Source organism: Chanodichthys erythropterus, chromosome 20, assembly GCF_024489055.1.
Source record: "Chanodichthys erythropterus isolate Z2021 chromosome 20, ASM2448905v1, whole genome shotgun sequence".
NCBI classification, from domain to species: domain Eukaryota; kingdom Metazoa; phylum Chordata; class Actinopteri; order Cypriniformes; family Xenocyprididae; genus Chanodichthys; species Chanodichthys erythropterus.
The window spans coordinates 13,120,595-13,144,104 of NC_090240.1; the positions used below are offsets into that span (position 1 = coordinate 13,120,595).

General features: G+C 38.9%; 1 protein-coding gene across 3 annotated transcripts in view; it reads right to left on the bottom strand.

Annotated features, from left to right (window-relative positions):
* adcy6a (adenylate cyclase 6a) overlaps window positions 1-23,510 on the bottom strand; it is an 85,527-nt gene that overhangs the window by 45,468 nt on the left and 16,549 nt on the right. The gene's annotated exons all lie outside the window — the stretch shown is intronic.

Consider the following 23,510-nt stretch of genomic DNA (forward strand, 5'->3'; position numbering starts at 1 on the left):
TGGAGGTCAGCAGCAAAGACATTGGTTAATAAAGTGATATTAAATACATAAAGTATATATGTGTTATTTAACATATTTAATTATTGCAGGTTTGTGTAATATTCCAAGTTAAATTTTTTTATTAATTTTAAGGAATACTGAATCTGTTTTTGTGCAAGTAAGATGAGTAAATGCATGCTCACATTTAGTCTAGAACTACAATAGTTCCTACAAACAATTTATTGTGTTACTGATTTTAAATTTGTAAATTTATTGGCTGAACAAAGCATTTTGCATTTAGCGAATAAACAAATTCAAATAGACCAAACAAAATGTTGGTCAATTTTTGAGATAATAATAGTGATGATAATCTGAATGCATCAGATTTATAACAATTCCTTTTTTACAGTGTACTGATGTAAGAAAACAGACCGGTTTTGTAACTGAGCTATTGTCAGTGTCCACATGAACTGTGATCTTCTACACACATGAGAGGTTAGTGACTATGTGCTACCTCTGTGGCATAGCAGTTGAGCAGCGAGAATATTTAACACTGAGCTAATGCCTTTGAGACCTTCTGCTGCAGTAATTCAACCTTCAAAGCTGGCTGAGGGATACTGGGAAACCAAACTTTTGCTAAAAACTGCAAAACTGATCTTTTAATAAGAATGAGAGTGCAATAGTGTCATCAAGCAAGATGCAATGCTCGTGTAAAGGAGGCAAGAGGATGGCAAGCTGTCCACGAGCCGTCACGACGTTGACTTTCTTTCAGCGACTCTAGCCCAAATTCCACAACGTCCTTTCAAAGACTCACATGACCTGAGAGCCCATCGTCATGTTGGATATGAACTAGTAGCAGCCCACAGTCCATTCAGTGACCATCTGATGATTATTTCAAACAAAAATATCAAGCACTTGCCAAAATCTCAAGCTCTGATCTGATTGACAGGTTTGTACCTGCAATTTTAAAGGGATACCATTGTGGATTCATACATTTCAGACTGACCCGCTGCTAAATGGCAAAAAAAAGAAAAACAAATTATGGCTGATCACTGTATATGCTGGTCAGATGGTCTTCCTGTTTAAGTGGGTGGTTCTTGGCCAGAAAGAAGCTGCAAAATGGACCACATGTGCATTGCTGAGAATATTTTTATGGAACAAGCATTGAATGGAAATGCAGTTTGCTAACTGGCAACGGCTCACTGTTTTCATCAGAGTATCAGTGTCACAGATAACAAGATAATAAGTTCCTCTCAATCGAGAAATGTGTTCAAACCAACATTCTTAACCAAGCTTTGTGTCAGCCATGCACAGTCTACTGCTATTCTGTCAAGATACCAAATACAGTATCTCACAAAAGTGAGTACACCCCTCACATTTCATCAACCATTTTATTATATATTCTCAAAGGACAATACTATAGAAATGAAAATTGGACATACTTTAGAGTAGTCAATGAGCAGCTTGCATAGCAGTATAGATTTACTGTCCTCTGAAAATAACTCAACATATACCCATTATTGTCTAAATAACTGGCAACAAAAGTGAGTACACCCTAAATTAACATGTCAAAACTGTGTCCATAGTGTCAATATTTTGTGTAAGCACCATTGTTATTTAGCACTGCCTTAATCATCCTGGGCATGGAATTCTCCAGAGCTGCACAGGTTGTTGCTGGGATCCTCTTCCACTCCTCCAAAATGACATCACAGAGCTGCTGGATGTTAGACACATGGCGCTTCTCCACCTTCCGCATGAGGATGCCCCACAGGTGCTCAATAGTGTTCAGGTCTGGAGACATACTTGGCCACTTCATCACCTTCAGCTTCCTCAGCAGGGCAGTTGTCATCTTGGCAGTGTTTTTGGGGTCATTATCATGCCGTTCAGCCAAGTTTCTGAAGGAAGGGCATCATGTTCTGCTTCAGAATTTCACAGTACATGTTGGAATCCATGTTTCCCTCAATGAAGCAGAGCTCCCCAGTACCAGCAGCAATTATGCAGCCCCAGACCATGATGCTACAACCACAGTTTTCTTGGTACTCCTCACCAGGGCGTCACCACACATGCTGGACACCATCTGAGCCAAACAAGTTTATCTTAGTCTCATCAGACCACAGGACATGGTTCCAGTAGTTCATGCTCTTGGACAGGTTGTCTTCAGCAAACTGTTTGCGGGCTTTCTTGTGAGCCAGCTTCAGAAGAGGCTTCCTTCTGGGACAACGGCCATGCAAACAGACTTGTTGCAGTGTGCAGCGTATGGTCTGAGCACTGAAAAGCTGACCTTCCGCTTCTGCAACCTCTAAAGCAATGCTGGCAGCACTCTTGCATCTGTTTTTCGAAGCCTGCTTCTGCACCTGACGCACAGCACAAGGTCTCAGCTTCTTTGATTCAACTTCTTTGGCCTGTTCTAAGTGGAACCCATCTTGGAAAACCTCTCTCTCTGACCCTGGCCACTGTAACTCAGTTTCATGGTGTTACTGATCTTCTTATAGCCTAGGCCATCTTTGTGGAGAGCAACAATTCTAATTCTCAAATCCTCAGAGAGTTCTTTGTCATGAGGTGCCATGCTGAACATCCAGGGCAGCGTTTCCCAAAAGCATCGTAATCTTAAGTTGATCGTAGCTCCATTGAAACCAATGGAGCTACGATCAACTTAGGCTTACGATGCTTTTGGGAAACGCTACCCAGTATGAGAGAACTGTACTCAAAGCACCAAATCTGAACTGCTCTAATACAAGATCCACACATTTGTATGGTCCTGTCAAGCAGACAAAAACATGAACATGATAAATAGGAGGACATGTGGCTTTGTATGGTTAAATAACATACAACTGCTATCACTGAAGGGTGTACTTATGTTGCCAGCTATTTTGACAATAATGGCTGTATGTTAAGTTATTTTCAGAGGACAGTAAATCTATACTGCTATACAAGCAGCACACTGACTACTCTAAAATATATCCAAGTTTCATTTCTATAGTATTGTCCCTTGAGAAGATATACTAAAATGGTTGCTGAAATGAAGGGTGTACTCACTTTTGTGAGATGCTGTACATGCTTCATGAATTCATCAATTTTATTTGCTGGAGTGCATGAGGCCATGATCTGAGCACATAAGGGCCAATGACATGATGCTCAGTTTTTATCTAAAATACTGGAAAAGTTTTTGCAACTCAAGTACATGACCATCTCTCTGACAACAACCAATATGAACCATTTTAATCTGTCTTTTGTTTAGCGTTTGTGTAAGAAAAATATCCATATTTAACACGTTATGAAGTAAAATAACTAGCTTCCGCCAGACGCCTTCCGAATTCAACTTACATAAAAGTCGCTGACAAAAGCAGAGGAGTGCCGTAGTCTGCCGTGGGCCGGAGCCTGCTACCATCCGCCATGAAGGGGAGGAGCAGGGGACGGCAGACTCGCTGCCGGCTGCCCTCAACCAGAGGAGCCATCGCCGGCCGCCAGAAGGCGGACGAGGATCGGGCCGTCCACAGAGTGTCCAGTGCCATCGCATGGCACCGCGAGGAAGAGCCTCCTGGCAGGCTGAGGGCCGAGCGGCAGTGTGTCTGGGAGCCGGACCCAGAATTTTTTTTTTCTTTTTCCTCTCTCCTCTCTTGTCCTGTCGCTCCCCTTGCTTCCGTCTCCTTTCTCTCGTCTCGTCTGTCCTTACCCCCAGGTGCTGCGGCCGCCGAGACAGACCCCCCGGGGGGGGAGTAAGCGCAGTCACGGGAGTACCCCCCGGCCTGCGAGGGGCGATGGGGGTATGTGGCGACCAGGATGGGTGAGAGCAGTGAGGGAACGGCGCGAGGCCGGTGACGCAAGTGATAACAAGCATCACCTGGGAGTCTCTCACAGAGGAGCTCCGGAAGCATAAAAGGAGGAGCGTTGACAGTGAAGGATGAGAGAGGACCAGGCCTGGACTTTATTTTAAGTTTTATTACGTTTGTGTGGCAACGAAAGTTGCATTACTTTCGTTTTGTTCTTTGTTTATTTTATTAAAGATTATTGTTTGAACGTTCGCCGGTTCCCGCCTCCTTCTTCCCGTATATACAAACTGTGTTACATAATAATTTTACTTTTTGAACAAAACTTTGTGAACTTTGTGACTTGGTGAACAAAAGAGACTTCTTTCAAAAACAATAAACATTAGTGGTTCAACGGATCACAAAACTCACGGTTCGGATCATATCATGGTTATTATATCACGGATCGGATCATTTTTCGGATCAGCACAAAAAAAAAGGGGGGGGGGGTAACTTTCCATTTATTACTTAGCCCACTTTAACAACTCCAATACGACAGCAGAACTAATTAGCCTAACTAATACATTATTAAAGGCAAGTGAACAGACTGTAAAAATAACCAATAGCCTACTGTAAACCAATTACAAGCATAGATATACAACAAAAAGTTACAAATAAAGTATAAGGTCTAACTGTAGTATTAATTTTCATATACAGAAATGTAATAATTAACTGTAAAATGACACTGTTCATTGTATAAATTTAATATAGATTAACAGACAACAGCAGGTATTTATAGGTTGCTATCACTTTAAGAGTAAGACCCCATGCACGCACACATCTGATAGATACACATCCAAATCCAAACATAACCGAATGTGTTTACGAGAATACTTGCCGAGAGGGGTATTTTGATTGACATAATGCCTGTATGTGTCCATCCAAGTGCACTGAGGACGCGAAAGAGGTATCAATTTGGAGTTCGCGAGCTATCTGAAACGCACCTCTCTCTCTGTGTGTGCGCGCGCGCCTTGTATGCATGTGCGTCTATGCGCAGAGCAATCCCCTTTTGCCTCTTCTAGCGCTGGAATGGTTTTATATCTATTTAATGTGTAAACTAGCAAGACAAAACACGTGCAAATGATAACCTTTCACTCTATTGCGGTTAAACTTGCAATTGATCCGCGAATCACATACGTACCGAACCGTGGGGTTTGGTCCGTATGGATTACAGATCAACAACGATCCGTTTAACCACTAATAAACATTAATTTTAAAAAATCTCACTGACCCAAACCTTTGAACGGTAGTGCATATAAAAACATTCTCAAAGAAAATTTAATTGTACTATTAAAACATGGAAGATGGGAAAGTTGCAAATAAATGTAAAAGTAATTTCCTCTTAGGGCAATGACTGATAGGACACTTTCTGAAACAGTTCTGAGCTGCTTCCTGTTTCGGGCAATGACTCAGTAGAAACATCTGGAAGTTTAATGTAAGAACTTTTGTGTCTATTATCATACCCTGGGACAGAGCTGTGTTGCAGTAGGAGAGCAAGGCATTTCCCTGTATTTCATTTTTTAGTTTATCTTATCTGTCAGAGTCATACAGAACTAAGTGATGAGACTCCACCACAACTAGCCTCTTATCATCTAAATGTTCAGCAAGATTACGGAAATAACTGACACTCACATCCAAGTCAACCATGAGCTAAAGTAAAGACATCCAACACACGCTTTATTAGACATGTACGTAGATACGCCAAAAATAGATTGTATGATAGCCTTGAGCTAACTAAGTTAACTAAAACAGGCCTTTCAGGTTCTAACTTCAACACAAACAGACTCTCACTACTAGCATTAAAGAAGGACTTGAGGTGAACTGGAAAACATATTTACTTTTCTGCAGAACATTAAACCACAGACCACTTAACACATTTTCTTTGGTTATTATTTAAACTGTACTAACACTTTTTCAGTTTATATTTTGACCACTATATTTTACATTTTAAATGTTTTAAAAACATTTCATAAAACTACTGCTAACCAAAACTAGAAAGTCCAAATGAGATTGGAGAGCTGGGAAGATTCTTAGTTAACAATTACATTTCCAAACACCATAGACATAGTGAGAGGGACGGACAGGTCAGGACAAGAAACATTAACAGAAAAGAGCAACGTGAACATTCTGCTAAACATCTGTTTTTGTGTTTCTCACAAGATATGTAGTTATACAGGTTTGAATGAAAAGATGGTTATAGTAAATGATGACAGAATTTTCATTTGTGGATGAACTATCCCTTGAACCCATTTTTGAACATACAGCGGTTGGACAAACTAACTGAAACACTTCAGGAAAAAAGAGCTTATTCCTGATGTAATTAAATCTCACTTACCAGTGCAGCTGCAAAGGTGAGTCACATTAAGTTGAATCATGTTGACAGCTATAAAACAGGTCTGACAATTAACATTTTGTTGTGTGACTTTCTAAAAAAAAAAACACCAAATAGTTTCAAAGAGACCAAATAGATGATAGCCAAATTGCAGAAGGATCATTCACAGAAAATGCTAAATTATTTAAAGAGTCAAGGGGAACATTGACACCAACAAACTGCCAAACACCAACAAGAATTGAACTTTCAATAAGATGATGCTGAATGTCCAGCCTCAGAATTCAGCAGAGAATTGAATCAGCACCTCTGTGACCCAGCATCAACAAAACCTACATGTCAAAGCTGGAATTTATGACAGGGCTGCTATTCAGAAACAATGTGTATTCAACATCAACGCATAGAGACGCATAACCCAGTACAAGTTTTGACACTTGAGCAATGGGAAAAAAGTGATATGGACTGATGAGTCATCTTTTCCCTTTTTCTAAACTTAGGACATTGGATACAATTAGAGAAATACAAAGAATGTGGTGTGTTATGCTACATTTATTATTTATAAATTATTAGTTCACTTACAAATGAAAATTAGCCCAAGCTTTATTCACCCTCAAGCCATCCTAGGTGTATATGACTTTCTTCTTTCTGATGAACACAATCTGAGAAATAACAATAAATATCCTGGTGCATCAAAGCTTTATAATAGCAGTGAACGGGACCAACAAGTATGAAGCTGAAGACAGTATATCCATCCATCCCTTATAAACGTGTACCCCACATGGCTCCAGGGGTTAATAAAGGCCGTCTGAAGTGAAGCGATGTGTTTGTGTAAGAAAAATATCCATATTTAAGTTATTTATATTTAAGTTATGTAGTAAAAAACCTAGACTGCCTTCTGTATTCAAATTACAAAGAAAGTGTAAAACTCTCAAGTCCTAAGCCTTCCTTATTCAAATTACAAAAAAAAAAAAAAACGTAACTGACGCGATGTAACACGAGAATGAACATCATTGGTTCTCACACACGTAAAGTAAACATGCTTGAGTTTATCACAACCGACGTGAGAGTTTATGAATGTTTATATGTGAATAAAAGCCTAAATTCAATCTGTTCATCATATAAAGAAAAATTAGACTAAACCACTCAATGGATTAGTTTTACAATATCTTTATGAACTTTTTAAAGCGTCAAAGTTTCAGTTGTGTAGTTCTCTATGGAGGGACAGATTTCAGATTGCATCAAAAAGATCTTCATTTGTGTTCTGAAAATGAACGAAAGTATTACAGGTTTGGAACGACATGAGGGTGAGTGAATGATGACAGAATTTTCATTTTTGGGTGAACTAACCTATTAAAGCCACGTCATCATAGCGCGAACCTGGAAGTATAAAGGGAGTGCCTGAGGAAGCAGTCGACATCTTCTCGTCTTTCGAGACTGTTCTGTCTATGCCATTGTTTTCAACACCGGTAAGGAATTACTCTATATATGCCTTACAAACGTTCAGGAGAACGTGTTCATCCGTATCCCAGGTTTTTGACACTTGATTTACAAGTTTCTGGTGTTTTTTTCTGTCTGGAGAGGAGCGCACATAGATGGTGCTTGAGGGTGCTGTCTGTGTGTTTGTCTATTGTTCACTGTGAGCAACTCCCTATCAGGATGCTCCGTTCTCGTTTGGCACTCTTCCCGAGGGAAGAGGTGTCTACATCTGTGCCTGGTGATTCTAGCCCCGTGTGTTGAGGCAATACGACAGCTGCAATCATAGGGATCGCAGGTGAGCTCGTTGGGAAGTTTGAGAGAACTGTATTCTCTCTCGGCTTCCCCGGGGCTGACGAGGATGAGTGGCTGGATGATGGTGACGTCCGTGTGTGACGTCATCGTGTCCAATAATGAGCACTCCTCTGGCTGCTGGGATATGTGGAGCTGCTGTGTTTTTGGGACGCGCTTTTCGGCGGGCTGCAGCTGCCGTGAGAGCGCGTTAAGAAAGGGGCCATGCGCGGATGGCACGTCGAACATGCTTCTTTTACAGTTAGGCTGACGGCTGGGCCTTTGATAATATTTTTTCTAAAGGCCACCTTCTGGCTTGATAGTGAAAGTGCTTTTAGGCTTAAAAGAACTTTTGATTTCGTCCTTCTTCATGCATAAAAATCTTTGTTCTACGAGCCGCAGGAAGGTAAGCTAGGTCTATTTTTCTGTTTATAAAAAATGTAGACCTTGTTTTTCCTGTATAGCTTTCCTGAGCATGTAGTCAGTAAAGTGAGAAGGGTTTTTTGGGGGGCAGAATAACTGTAGTATTAGGTTGGCTAGTTTTCAAAACATGCAGGCCGCTTTATGGCCGCTATTTTGTAGCCTCCTATGTTAGAGTAGCTTCTCAGCCAATACTTTAGTTTGGTTTGAGTTAGCACTCGTCACTTCAGTTATTTGTGTGCAGGTCGGCTTTATCGGCCGCCTCACACTGTTTGCTTGCAGTGCTTCATTTTCTCCTCATATTTGAAGGATTCAAAATGATGCCCAAGCTTTGCTTGGCCCAGTAGGCCTTAGCTAGCGGCTAGGGCTAGAGCTAGGTTTAGGTGTTTGTTTGTTTGTTTGTTATATCACCCTTTATTATTACTATCCTTCTGAGGTTGTATAGTTCCTAGTTCTGGCCTTCTCTGAGGGAGTTGCTGGCCATATACCCATTTCCCCTTCAATGTGATGTAGGTGCTATGGCTGAGGTTAACAGCTAAGGTTATAGGCTGTTATGAGCCTTCCTGGTGCTGTTTTTCCCAGGTGGTAGGCCCTTTTCTTTGAGGAGATAAGTTATGCAGTGCTGCTAGGCCCCACTTTGCAGAACTTTGTCATGCTTTCTCATGAGCCCCTTGAATTATATTCAAGTTTGAGTATAAGGTGCTAAATGCTTTTAGCTTTCGTTTTCAAGGGTTCAACACAGATCTCAGATCTGTTTTGTGAAAAGATTTATCCTGTTTGGATGGCATGTATTACAAATCATTTATTTTTGCTTTGGGTTCTAAGCCTTAGCCCTACATACTTTAAAATATGTGAGCTTACTCTAGTGCTGCTACAGGTTATCACCTGTTTCTGTGATAGAAGGCTGTGTTTAGCCTCTATCTAAGAATGTGGTGTTTTGTTGTACTCCCTGGGTAGGGTTTGTGTTTCACTGAGTGCATCACCTGTTGGATTGCACACTCAGGTTGAGTGTAGAGAGTCTTATTCTGGTTAGAATAGAAATGATCTCTGATAGCTCCCAGTCGATCATGACCACAGCCACTGTTTTATATATACTGTTAAGATTATTGGCTCTTTATTGGTAGCCTCTTTCTAAATACAGCTTGTATCTCCGGCGCTGTTTTTTTTACGATCGCGAGTTTGCTCACGTATCTTAGCACTGCCTCAGGCTTATGCTCATGGTTGTTTGTGGACCATGGTAACATATTTATTTGTACCATGTACATTATCTGTTGGAATGTGTAGGCTTAGCTCAGGTTGTGTAGCTAGTTACCCACAATTAGCTTGTTGGGTCTAGAGCTGGTCCCCTTTGAGCTTGGTCCCTATTTATGACCACTGGCTGGCGCCACATGGTGCTAAAAGTAGTAGGCCCTGCCAGGCCTCCTTTTCAGTTTTCATGTTGGCACAGCTGGGTTGGTTATATTTGAGACTCATCTCCATGTTAGAGTCTTGTTTGCTGGCTCACACTGCCATCGGCCACGCCCACCTTTGTAACAGTAGGCCCTAGGTCATGCCTCTCATAGAGTACTGTGGCGGAGTGTGTACTCCTCTTATCCAAGTGTTAAGGTGTCTTATCGAATACTTGGCCTACTGGCTGGTTTAGTCATGAAGCTACCACTGGCTGATGCCATGTGTTCATGGAGGTTGAAGGGCCTACCAGGGCCTTCTTTCAGTTTGCATGTTGGCACAGTTTTGTGTTGGTTTCTATGTGACTCGTCACCATGGATGGGTCGTGATTGCCACTAGCTGACAACAAGTGTTTACGAGTCATAGGCCTTTTTAGGCCTCATATGTATCATCCTGGAGTTTCGGCTGTGTACTCCTCTCAATTAGAGAGTAAAAGGTGCTTTTACTAAGTACTTTTTCTGAGTGGCTTGCCTCTCAGGGTGAGTTCTTGTGTTAAACCGATTGGTTGTTCGGTTTTATGCATTTACTTCCTTGGGCATGGTCTCCTTTAGCTCTAGTTGAGCTAAGCAGTTACCTTGTTTTTAACTCTGTTCTATTTTGCTCCTAGAACTTTAGTGGCCGCTAGCTGGCGCCGCGTGTGACAGGTAGGCCCTCTTGGCCTCTTTTGGGAACATGCTAGCATGTACCTTTTACATTTCTTTTACATTTCTTTACTAAGAGGGGAAAGGGGATTTTATGTCGCTGGCTGGCCAGGGCTCCGGGTGACTTATTAACCTCCTTTGTAGTCGGTTTGTCCCGGCTGGAGCTTGATAACACTGCCACGAACTGATGCCACTTGTCTGCTGAGGTTATAGGCCCATGGGGCCTTCTTTAGTGCGTAATGGCATACGCTGTACTCCTCTTGCTTAAAGAGTAAAAAGGTTCTTTAACCGAGTACACTGCTTTCTGGATTGTGTTGGAATGGACTGTTTTGTGGGCACTCACAGTTACTTAATTACATGGTTGGTCGTGCGCCCAGCATGTTATGTTTCCAGGTGAGTGAGCCACCCTGGAATACCACCATGCGATTTGAGTTTCTGGTGTGATATTTAGTTCTTCTTCTAGAACTTTAGTTATGTTGAAGGCCCCTTTTCCCAGCCTCCATGACTATGTGCCTACAGTATGGTCTATCTGTTAGGTTGAGCTTCGTACTTCCCTTTGGGTTGTCTGTGTAATTGTGCTTAGCTCACTAAGCTGGTCATTGGTTGTAGACTTCTATGAAGTTTCCCCATTGAGACCAGCCCCAAGCTGGTTTGTGCTCCCCTGTACCAGGGTTTTTCTAGCGCACAGCCTCCCCAGTGCATTAGTCATACACTAAGTAGATCCTAGGATGAGCGGATTATACTCCCCTCAATACGAGGGTTTATAGCACTCAGCTGAGTTCTGCTCTCCAGGATGCCCATGTCTGCACGTGGGTTTGAGTTGCTTACTGCTCTTTTACAGTCGCTCTTACTTGCTCTCTTCTCTTCTTCTCTGAAGAATGCGTTATTGAAATTCTGTGTAACAGAGTTGGCCCAGACTAAGTTTGGCCTTCGCCAAATTAGTATGGCTTCCCTGGTGGCGCTGAGGGTGACTTTGTTCCCCTCTAGTGACTGGCTGGGGTTCCTTTCGGTTTCCTGGCCACATTCCATTTAAGGGACCATTCTCCACAGAATGCTGGTCCCAGATGCCCTGAGCAGCCTTGGAAGGCTTTCTGCGGAAGGCCTCTTTTAGGCTCAGCTTGGGCTGTTGGCCGTAGTAAATGCTGTCACTGACAGCCTTACGCGACCCGAGGGGGAGTTGCTCCCGGCATTTCTCTGAAACTGCTGGACGTTTGTCTAGTCATTTGGCATGCACTCTCCTTTAGCATGGCGGCGTGCCATTCGAAAGGGAACGTCTCAGGTTACGTATGTAACCATGGTTCCCTGAGAACAGGGAACGAGACTCTGCGTTGCCCTGCCATGCTTCGGGCTGCCTGCTGAACAATCCCTCAAGACGAGTAGGAGTTGACTGCTTCCTCAGGCGCTCCCTTTATACTTCCAGGTTCGTGCTATGATGACGTCATAGGCTGTCGCCGGCCAATAGGATTGGAGTGGTGTGATTCTTTGGCATTCGGACACCTGTCACGAGTGACGGTTCCCAATAGCGGTAAACGCAGAGTCTCGTTCCCTGTTCTCAGGGAACCATGGTTACATACGTAACCTGAGACGTTTTCCTTATGCATGTATTTCAAGATTATTGAAGTGTGATCATTCATTTTATTACAGTTTCTACAATTTTTGACCGATGACATTGCATGAGGTTGCAATTTCGAACTGAACATTTAAAAAAATTATTTTACATGCCGTTTTTACTGTAAGAAGAATTTTCATGACTTATGAGTTCATTACTGTAAACACTATTTTTTATAATATGAGGAATGATTTGATATTATTTTCTGTAGCATTTTATTGACTTTAATTTCATTGCAACCAAAACATTACTTTAATTTCTGTAATATTTTTCTGTTAATTTGTCCTTTGTCCATCTTTGGTATCTACTGTTACTTTGCCATCTTCTTCTGAGAGTAACACACACAAATGATGGTCAGATGGATTCAGGATGCCATCTTTAATTCCTCATGGATAATGCAGTTTCAGTGAACCACATGCTTTGTCTTGATTCAAAAAAAATTCCCAATTCACCCACCCCAACCTCAACCCCCTCAAAAACATGAGCAACAGCAACAATGTGCACCATTCATATTCTTTATTCTTCTGCGAGAGCGTGTGAGAGAACGATTCCCACTGTCCCACCCTCATATTTCATATTTCAGCCTAACGAGCTCAGCCACCATGATTAAACCTTTGTTTCATTAGATCCACAATTAAACAGACACACTATATACTGTTTGAGGCTTTCTTTCACAAGAGACAAAACAAAGCATAGTTTATATTTACATCATTTTTTTTTTAATTAATAATCTTTAATCAAAATAACTTCCCCTCCCTCTTGCAGTAAACACTCCGTTGATGTGTTTACTGGTGCAAGGGTGGGGCAACCTGTCATTCACATGAGATCCACCAATAGCAAACCACAACCATGCAACCATCCAATCAACAAGAACAAAATAATTTTTTTCTCATTTGAGAAGCTGTTTCACTCGGATATACACCACAATCAGGAAGAAAAGACTATCGCAACTTACATTTCATGTTGACTTTATGTTACATGGCCTGGTTGTATCAGCCATGCACAAGTTTCAGCTCAGTCTAGATATATCATAAATGGGCACAAAGTTACAACTTGCTACAATTTTTTTTAAATTTCACCACAAGACAATAGCTGTTCAATACTGAATAATAATCTAATAATCAGACATTATATATATATATATATATTTATATATATATATATATATATATATATATATATATATATATATATATATATATATATATATATATATATATATATATATTAAGTTAAAAATATATGCCATTTTGTAAAAATAATAAATACACTGTCAAGTATCAGCATAAATATTCAATAAATCAATTCAATATACAGTATCTAACAAAATATATATGGCTAACAAATGGCTATATATATAACTTTATATATATATATATATATATATATATATATATATATATATATATATATATAAGTTGGTCCTGATAAGCCAATATCAGAAATAACTTCGGTAACACTTTATTTTACAGTGCCGTAGTTACATGTTAGTACATGTACTTACTATAGTAATAACAGTAAATTATGCGTAATTACAAGTAACTAACCCTAAACCATACCCTAACCCTAACTGTAACTCTATTGTAAGTACATGTAGTTAATTAATAATTCTCAGTACTTCTTTGAGTAATTAAAATGTAACTACGGCACTATAAAATAAAGTGTAACCATAACTTCTAATAGGTGCATTAGGGACAAATAATGCACCTAAATAAAGTGCTGAGTTTCAAATTAAATTGAAGTTAAAAAGTCACAAATCTTTTTAACTTTACTTGAACTTTACTTATTATAACACCATATGGACAATAGAGCAACCCTGGCCAGCAGAGAGTAGCACCTCTCTGAAATCTCTTATCCTGCATATGGCACAAAATAAAACAACTTCCATGATAGCAAAGTGCACAGTCAGAGAAACCCCAGCCTGCTGGTCAACAGATAAGCCTGTGTGGTAAAAATACTGACCAAAACAACTGAAAGTGGATAGAGCGAGTTTTAGGAGGAAAAGCGAGGGTTTCACCTTGACACCATCACAGCAATTTCACTCAAGTTGAGTTTATTTCCTCATGTTCTGCTATAGGTACATCAAATGTGACCAGGAAAAAAATGAGAATGAAATGGAGCTTGACAAATATTTAGATAGTACAGACATCCAGAACCCATTGTAACATGTTACGCTGATACTACCTTCACTGGCTAAGCTGCATTGACGAGAGATGTCAGTCGATGGGCTCATTTTTTACTCATAACATGTGGACTAAAATCTCTGTAAGATCAAGTGAATGAGAAAAAAGTGTGTGATTTCCTCCACAATAGACAGAGCCCTTTGCAGCTAATTGAACAAAAAACATGTCCTGTCTCAAACTCATGCCATTGGTTAAGCCAGAAGTTGTCATGATAGGCCTTTCAAATAAACACCAATAAATCTCCACAGAGCTGATAACTGTTGGGAAGTCAACCTCCAAATGGCTTACTTTTTTCTCTACATATAAAACAGAGAAAAAGTTTTAGCATCTTTTTTTACTTTAAAGACTTTAATGCCTTTTACAACACATAATAGATAATTCATTAGTAATTTTTTGATCATTTAAGTTCTTATGTTCACATCTGAAGTATTTCCTCATGGGTCTTAAAGTTAGGTGTGTCAAAATGTATACAGTTGCCATGGCCACACCCATCCCATAATCCCCCTCTGACTCTCTATATAAAGGAAACTAAGAGTGTCTAACAACACAACAACTTTTAGATGAAATGACCAACTCGCAGTGGATTTGGGCGGACACATCATTGCCATTGTTAGCACGCAGTGGTGCTGGAGACAGAAATTATTCATTGCAGAAACACTGAAAATAGTATCACATTCTGCTCAGACTTAAAGCACACTTCCCAGCATCCCCTTCTAGTACTGCATAGTTCCATACCGCAATACTACAATTTCTGCGATAGCATGGACACTGTGGAGAGTATGCAAATACTGTATGAATTATGAAACCTAAATTTAGTGCAGTTCATCATTTGATTAGGTCACATGACCAGATGTTGCACACTACATCGGTTCTCATAATATTTTATACCATTTATTTAAACATATTAGAATCAAATATTTTATAGCCCATCAAAACAATAAATCAGGTGACCAAACAAAGCATGTATTTTGCAGTGTTATTTTAGTTTTTCTTACTTATATGCATATAAATAATTATATAAAAATAAAAATTTGTATTATTGATATACTATTGTGGTATTAACACTCTGGAATTAGCTTTTATTTTTATATTTTTAGTTTTTTAGTTTTCATATTCAATTTGTTTATTTTGTTATGAGTTTTAAAAATAATATTTCTATTTAAAATAGTTTTAGTTACTTCAACATAAAGTTATTTCAGTTATTTGCCAAGTCAACATTTCTAATTTAAAAATATTTGTAACATATTTTTTAATTTATTCTAATATTTATATTTCATTTTATTTCATCTTAATTTCAATTAATAAAACAAATTTAACAATAACAACACTGGCATTTTGACTTTTTATATATAATCAACACCAAACAAACATGACACCATCTAGTAAATATGAACTCAAAAAGAGCCAACTGAATACAGAAAGTGTGATAAAGAACAAGAAGAAACTAGCAATTCTTCCCCAGAGAATACAAGCAGGCATTTTTGAGCGCTGTGGTCAGTGAATTGTGGAAAACATTCCCACATAATTCATTTAAACTTCTAACATAATTTGTAATTAATAAAAGGTCTGAACTGAGAAATGTAATTCAGTTTTGCCAGCTCACACACACACACACACACACACACACACACACACTCTCTCTCTCTCTCTCTCACACACACACTCACACTCACACGCAACAGCTGATGTCTGTTGTGTTTCAAAGAGCCCTGAGGGAGGGTGTTGGCTGGAGAAAACAGGAGATTCTATTGTGTATGTGCGAGCGTGTTTGTTTGGGCCTCGTGTATTTTGTGTGCTAATTGGTTTCAGAGAGAGGACACTAACTCATAGGTTCAGAAGATGGTTAGAAAGAGCAAAAAGAAGCATTCCCTTCTCTGTAAAATACTAGTACTGCATACTGCAGTTCTACTATCTGCACTATACAGTACAGACACTGTGCATAGTATGCAAATACAATTTCTGATATCCGGGGGTTTTGGTATTCCAGAAAGCAGGTTATGTAACATATCCAGGTAAGTTTAAGGATAACCTCAACTTTCGACTACAAAAACTGAGGTAACTTTCAGGTAAGTAAGTAGCCATAGCAACTTACTCTCTGAACATAAACTGCCCTGGAGCAGCTCATGTTACTGGGTTAGTTAACTTGAGAAACATCCATTTAAGCTTGATACATCACCAAGTGCAATGCAAAGCGTTTGATGCAGTGGTGTAAAGCACGCAGCCACTGGACTCTAGAGACGTGTGATGAATCACGCTTCTCTGTCTGGCAATCCGATGGACAAATCTGGGTTTGGTGGCTGCCAGGAGTACGGTACTTGCCTGACTGCATTGTGCCAAGTGTAAAGTTTGGTGGAGGGGGATTATGGTGTGGGGTTGTTTTTCAGGGGTTGGGCTTGACCCTTAGTTCCAGTGAAAGGAACTCTTAATGCTTCAGCATACCAAGACATTTTGGACAATTTCATGCTCCCAACTTTGTGGGAACAGTTTGGGGATGGCCCCTTCCTGTTCCAACATGACTGTGCACCAGTGCAGAAAAAGCAAGGTCCATAAAGACATGTTTGGTGTGGAGGAACTTGACTGGCCTGCACAGTCCCGATAGAACACGTTTGGGATGAATTAGAGCGGAGACTGTGAGCCAGGCCTTCTCGCCAACATCAGTGCCTGACCTCACAAATGCACTTCTAGAAGAATGGTCAAAATTCCCATAAACACACTCCTAAACCTTGTGGAAAGCCTTCCCAGAAGAGGATTAAGAATAGGATGTCAAGTATAGGTAAAGGCAGGCGTCCCAAAACTTTTGGCAATATAGTGTATGTGACACATCTCACCTTATTACAAACGTGGAAGCAAAATGGGTAAACATAAAAAACTAACTCCATACAGACATATTATCTTTGCAAGTACACATTTTTAAATAAACAATATAATCCTAATTCGCAGTTGTCATAAACAATTCTGTGTTACTGAAGTATGGCAAGGAGAAAGGAGACCACAAGATTCATTCATATTAACAATATTCATACTATATAGAACACACTTTTTTAGCTGTCGCAAAGTAAGTACTTAAAATAAGTAACAACTCAGTACGCAACTTTACAATTTAGCTCTGGGTTACCAGTAGGAGGTTAAGTGAACTAACTCTTCACAGGAGTTCTGGAACCAACAAAGCCTGAGTAAGCAAGGTTTGGGTACATGTGACGGTAAGTTAACCTTGCATTGTGGAATACACCCCAGATGACCAACTGAAAAAGAAAAACTAAAATAAACAAATAAATGCACTCCCTAAAAATGTATTAAAATATAATAAAATTGAGATCAAACAGGATCATGACCATGTTTTCAGACAGAATTGTCCACTGTGGCACTGCAACAATCACTTCCTTGCCACTGTTTTTATTCTACAATAAATATGACAAAAGTCAACCCCTCAACTTCGATTGGAAATAGAAGATTCTTTTTCTACAGAAAGATGCTATTTTGGTCTTTAGATATTGCTTGCACCATGTCTTCAATGTAAGTCTGGGAAATTTTTCTCCATTTCACTGTTGAAAATGTGTCCCATAGATCATAATGTTACACAGATCAGATTTAGATTCAAGATCCGTCTCACTAGTCTACAGCAGTCTATCTCCAGCCAGAGTGTATTCATGACCTAGTCCTAAAGGAAACTCTGTCACAATGAAATACTAGACAGGAAGAAAAAGGAAGTTCCCTAAAGTAATCCAACTCAAAACAAATGTGAATTGTTCCGGCTGAAGCTGATGGATCCAGGATAAATGGTGGATTTTTTTTTTATTATTTTAAAAGTTTTCAATTACATTTTTAGTAGGGCTATAGTAGTTTTTAAAAGAGATTAATTTGCGATTAATCACACACTTATCATGAAATTATGTATGTGTATAAATGTTCGTTTTGTCATAATTTGCTATATCCAGCAAAGTAAACCATCAGAATGAAAGTTCAAAAAACTGTATTTTCTGCAAGCTTTTTTCAAGGTAAATTTAGGTTTCTTTCCAAAAAATGTCACTTGGAGACTGAAATTGTCTTTACCTTAATTGCAAACCTCATCCATCAAAACTTTATTAGCGAGACGCTGGTTTGTTTTATCCAGCCGAGAAACACAGTTTACATATCATCCGGCCATACAGCGGTGGGATGTTTTGACGTTCCATTCAGTCTGTATTTCGCTCTTCAGAAACAATCAGAATATGACAGAGCTCAGGTTAAGGCTAAACATATAAATAATTCACTGAAAAAGCAACATGAGTCTCTATTCTCTCTGCCATCTCTGATGATGTAATCAGCCTGTTTTTCTTTAAATCAGCACTGGTTTGGATTGATTGTTTGGATGAAGTCACGTCGAGTATCATTGGGCTTAAAATGATCTGATCGCTAACAGCGAAGGGAAATCGGGTTGAATGGTTAGAATAGAAATGTCCACCTACCAGGGTTACAGGTGCTTGTACCATTATAGATGCTCAGTGTGAAAAACTACCGACTTCTAAGATCATTGATGTAAATTACATTAATGATGCAATTTTACATGCTTCAGTAATTTATTTGAGTCATTTGCATTAAATTATTTTAACACGTTAAGGATTTTGAATTAATCGCATGCGTTAACGCCCAAATGTTTGGTAATGGACTCAATTGACTCTACATCAGTGGTTCTAACCTTTTCGATTCAAAGTTATTGAGGGTAAAAAAGAAATATGATTTCAGTTTGCAACTTGATTGTTTTTTAGCATTTTAATTGTGTTAATATTAGGGGTGACCCTGAATAGTCGACGATTCAAATCTTCGATAGGAGGAGCCTGATTCGACTACCAATCTACCAGTCGAATCGTCGCAGAGGTGTTATGAGAAGAGATATGGGGGTCCTCAATATCTGATTGATTTTACATAGACATACCGGTTCTTTCCCAATAGGTTAATATACAGCCTATTATGTTAATACCATAAATAAAAATGTGAAAAGAAAGAAGCTTTTAATAAATATCGCGCGCTATTTAAAAAAAAAAAACACACAAACGGACACAGGCAGACTGCGTGAAAGACTGGATTTTCCTCTCTCAATCAGGTTGGGTAGTTACAAATGATTTCAAACTATTTCAGACGGATGTAATATGATTTTTGGATGTTGTGAATGTTTAGCTAAAAAGACTGCCAATCCAGTTCAGCGTTTATTGTCTCTGCAGAGTTGACAATTCTGGCTATACTTTAGGTATTTTAATAATTTCTTTAATTTTAATTTATTTATTGATCACTCTGGGTTATCTAATTTAATTATTTGTGGCTTGTGTTTTGAATATATGTTCCCCTGCACTTCAGGCATTTTGCAGTTTGACTTGATCATATTTCTGTTCTAATTCAATTCTGTAAATTAATGTTTGATTAAAAATATATATATAATTTTTTTTTTATTAAATGAATTACATTTTTTGGTGCATCAATGTTGCGCTGTAGAGTTAAAGCTTGCTTGCACAGACAGTTTAGCCGATGTAATTTGATTTGCCGACATATGAAATGTATATCTGCAGTGTGGCTTTTCTGCAGTTATTTTTATATATATTTTAAGGTTTATTGATCCAAAATGTTTTTGTTCATTTTCTTGTATATCTTTGCGTGGTGTTCTGTACATTGTGGCTGTGAATGTTTATCCACATTCCCTTTCATTTGTTTAAAAAAAGATAAAATCATTGAATCGTCAGTTTCGTCTATCACTTGACAGGCAGTTTGGTCGGTTTATTAGAAAGACGTTTCTCTGTGCTGTGTGTGAAAGAAAATAAAAGTTGTCTTAAGCCGCGCCCGCGGGTAGGCTAGGCCTTAGGCCTACTTCATTTTCCGTGTCCCGCTCCATCTCATGCACAGTTCAGCGCGCGGCCCTTTCAAAGTCCGTGCGCACTCTCTAGTGGACTGCTGTTTTTCAAGCTCAAATCCCATTATTTACTCACTCTCATGTTATTCATGTTGCTGAACTGAAGAACTAGATCAGTCCACTTCATCAATGAATCGTACGAATTGGTTTTGTGACTCAGATCAAACGATTCATTGAAAAGATCCGACTCAAAAGAATTATTTGTTCATGAATCATGAGACATTGCTACATTTCTCATTAACCTTTACTTATGAATACATAAATAATTAAAGTTTTTTTTATTTTGGGGAGAAATACAAAGTTCTGGCATGAGACTCTAGATGGCGCAGGCTAATAGGTCCTTTAACACACCTGCTAATTATCACATCATTATCTATAGGTCACAGATGATTGGTTCCTCCTGTTTTAGTAGCCAATGAGCTGCGTGCTTAATCTTTAAATACATGAGTTAGCATTGCTTAGTAGCGCAGCGTGCTTCAGAAACCCTCCACCTTCCCCAGCTCCACCTGTATAGATCTGCTACGGTTATTCATGTACGCTATATCGTACAGCAGCAGCATGTCTTACTTGCTCACAGCAGCGGGTCGTGTATGTATTGGCAGTAGCAAGTCCCGTACTTGCTCTGCAGCAGCAGCAGCAATTAAGCAGCAGCAGCAGCGTAGCAGATCTATTCCGCCAAGACCAAAAATATCTACATTGTCATATCTATTACCATATCAAACACTCCGAGAGTTGTCATGACAGAACTATCCCTTTAAAAAATAAGGCTAATGTACACAAGATCACACACACCCTATAAAGCATTGTGTTGCAAGCATGAACACAAATGCATGCAAATAAACACATATGCATAGATGGAACTAAGGAGAAAACAAGCCATTAAAATCGTGCCTGCTTGTAGGAAACATACATGCTAAGGTCTTGAAACTAGATTTCTGAGTCATCAGCCCCGAATACAAACACCCCTTCCACATCAATGTACTACAATTAATCTGTAGGAGAGAAAAAAAGAGCGAGCATGCATGTGCACAGCCTAAAATAGATTTACGACTGTATGAATTGTTCTATAAATAGGACCTATCTATGGTGCGGTATTAACAACACCCAGTTGTAATTCTTGTGGTCATTTTTAACTGCTGGGGTGGCTGGAAAAAAACGGTAAGTCTTAGATCACACAGATTATTGAAGGCAGTAACACACAAATGCTCCAGCAGCAGAACCAGCAGGGATGGTGTGCTGGTTTAATGAGTCACAGAGGAAAGGGGAAATGCCTGGATGCAGTGTCCACACTGCAGGATAAATTGGCCTGTATAACACTGCAGCTTTCTGAGAAATCTACACTCAGATCCGCTTCAGCCTATTAGAGATAAGTGCACGTGTCATCAGTGCTCGCTCTTCCTAAAAAATTGTCTGACAACAAAGGTCACGTTGGGAAGATTTATGAAAAAACAAGGTGGTGGTTTCAGATGTACATGACAGATTTTTATTGGGAATTTATCATTGTCTATTTTAATACTTCCTTGTGGCCATTACGGTAAAAAAGAAAAAGAAAAAGGAAAAACAATATACAGCTTTTTAAAGTATTTTTTGAGACTTACGTAGGTAATTTTATCATACACAAGTAATTTTGATTAATTTTTGATAGATATTTGTATATATAGTTGGAAAGATTGCTGTATTGCCAATTTTACAAATACAAATTTCATGTCAAAAACACATTCACCTTTCATTTTTATTAACCCTATAAAAGCCTACTATCACATGTATTTTATGAGTTTCTAAGGGCTCTAAATGATCAAAATGATCACAACTTTGCTAAAAAAAACTGCTGTACACAATCCTCTACATGCCTACTGTCATCTGATTAAAGGAAACCTATTACCTACAAGATGTAATATAAGTCTCTGGTGTCTCTAGAATATGTTTGTGAAGTTTGAGCTCAAAATACCCCACAGATCATTTATTATAGCTTGTCAAATTTGCCCTTATTTGGGTGTGAGCAAAAACACACCGTTTTTGTGTGTAAATGCAAGTGTTTCACAAAATTGCAATTTTATATGAATTTGTATGATGCAGTTTGTAGGAAAATGTACAATTTGCAATAAAAAAAATAAAAATAAAAAAAAACAGAATTTACGTGCATCACTAAACCTCACATAATCCTCAATAAACCTCACATAATCCTCAGTGGGGCATCAGCAGGTCATTCAAAAACATACAAATGACACTGTGCGAACTTGCACCAATTTGCCACCGATTTGCCAAAACAGATACTGTGCTGAAGTATCAGGCACAAGTCATTATTTGATGAAAATCCACTCCACTATAGCGTTCAAATCGCATTCATGCATGAAGACTATCAGAACATATCATTGGCTCTTGCGTGTCTCATGATCAATCACGAAGCACCAGGTTTGAATACTGGTGATTTGAGAGCTACATCACAGAATAACAACTTTGGGTTGTTCGTCGCACAAAATTATTGTATCACTTTGGAAAACTAGGAAGGCTTGGAAGATCGGCTGCTTTTTGTGCTTTTTAAAAGCTTGACAGTCCTATTTGTGTTAAATGGAAAAGAGCATCCTGGACATTCAATAAAATATCTCCATTTGTGTTCCACAGAACGTCATATAGTTTTGAAATGACATGAAGGTGAATAAATGATGACAGAATTTTGACTATGCCTTTAAAAAGGATAAGAGAGACTCCTCATCTTATCTCCCTACTGAAGTTCATCTTGTATTTTCATGTGTTTGTCCTGAGTCTAAACATTACGCAGGCAACTAATCAGAATCTTGATGGCTTAAAAAAAAAAAAACATAACCAACAGCGACTTTGGCAAGGCCGATAAATATCAAAACCTTGAAGGAATATAGTGAGTAAAATCAAATTTAAGCTGTATCGACTAGCACAGAAAATAATTCGACTCAGAAAAACAAATAAGAGAGTTTGTTTACAGAAATGACTCACTCCATTATTATCACCACATAGACTTCTATTGTAATTTCTTGACTGACAACACATTTTGTTTGTTTTCATAAATGCAGGGACGAGTTTGAATTATTTTCAATTGAGCTGAATCAAGAATATTCTTTTAACACTCCATGATTCTCTCTTAACAACCACAGATTAATAACTGAAGTCTCTGCTTAATGTCTCAATACTAATATCCTAAGGCCAACTTGGCACGATATACATAGGTTATTTCTAAAGAAAAGGAAGAGAGTTATTTTAATTTGTGTTGACTTAATCAAATGTTTATGATAAAAAGTACAGGCGTACTGCAAACATTGGGGACTAAAGCAAATAAAGCGAATAATCCAGCTAGATATACAGTCTTTCACTATGCAAAGGAATCCTCACAGAGATCTGCTAACAGTCCTTTAATTAAAGGATGGAAATGTGTTCTAAGCAAGCGTTCCTTCCTGCATTAATGAGGCCAAGCATTCTGCTTT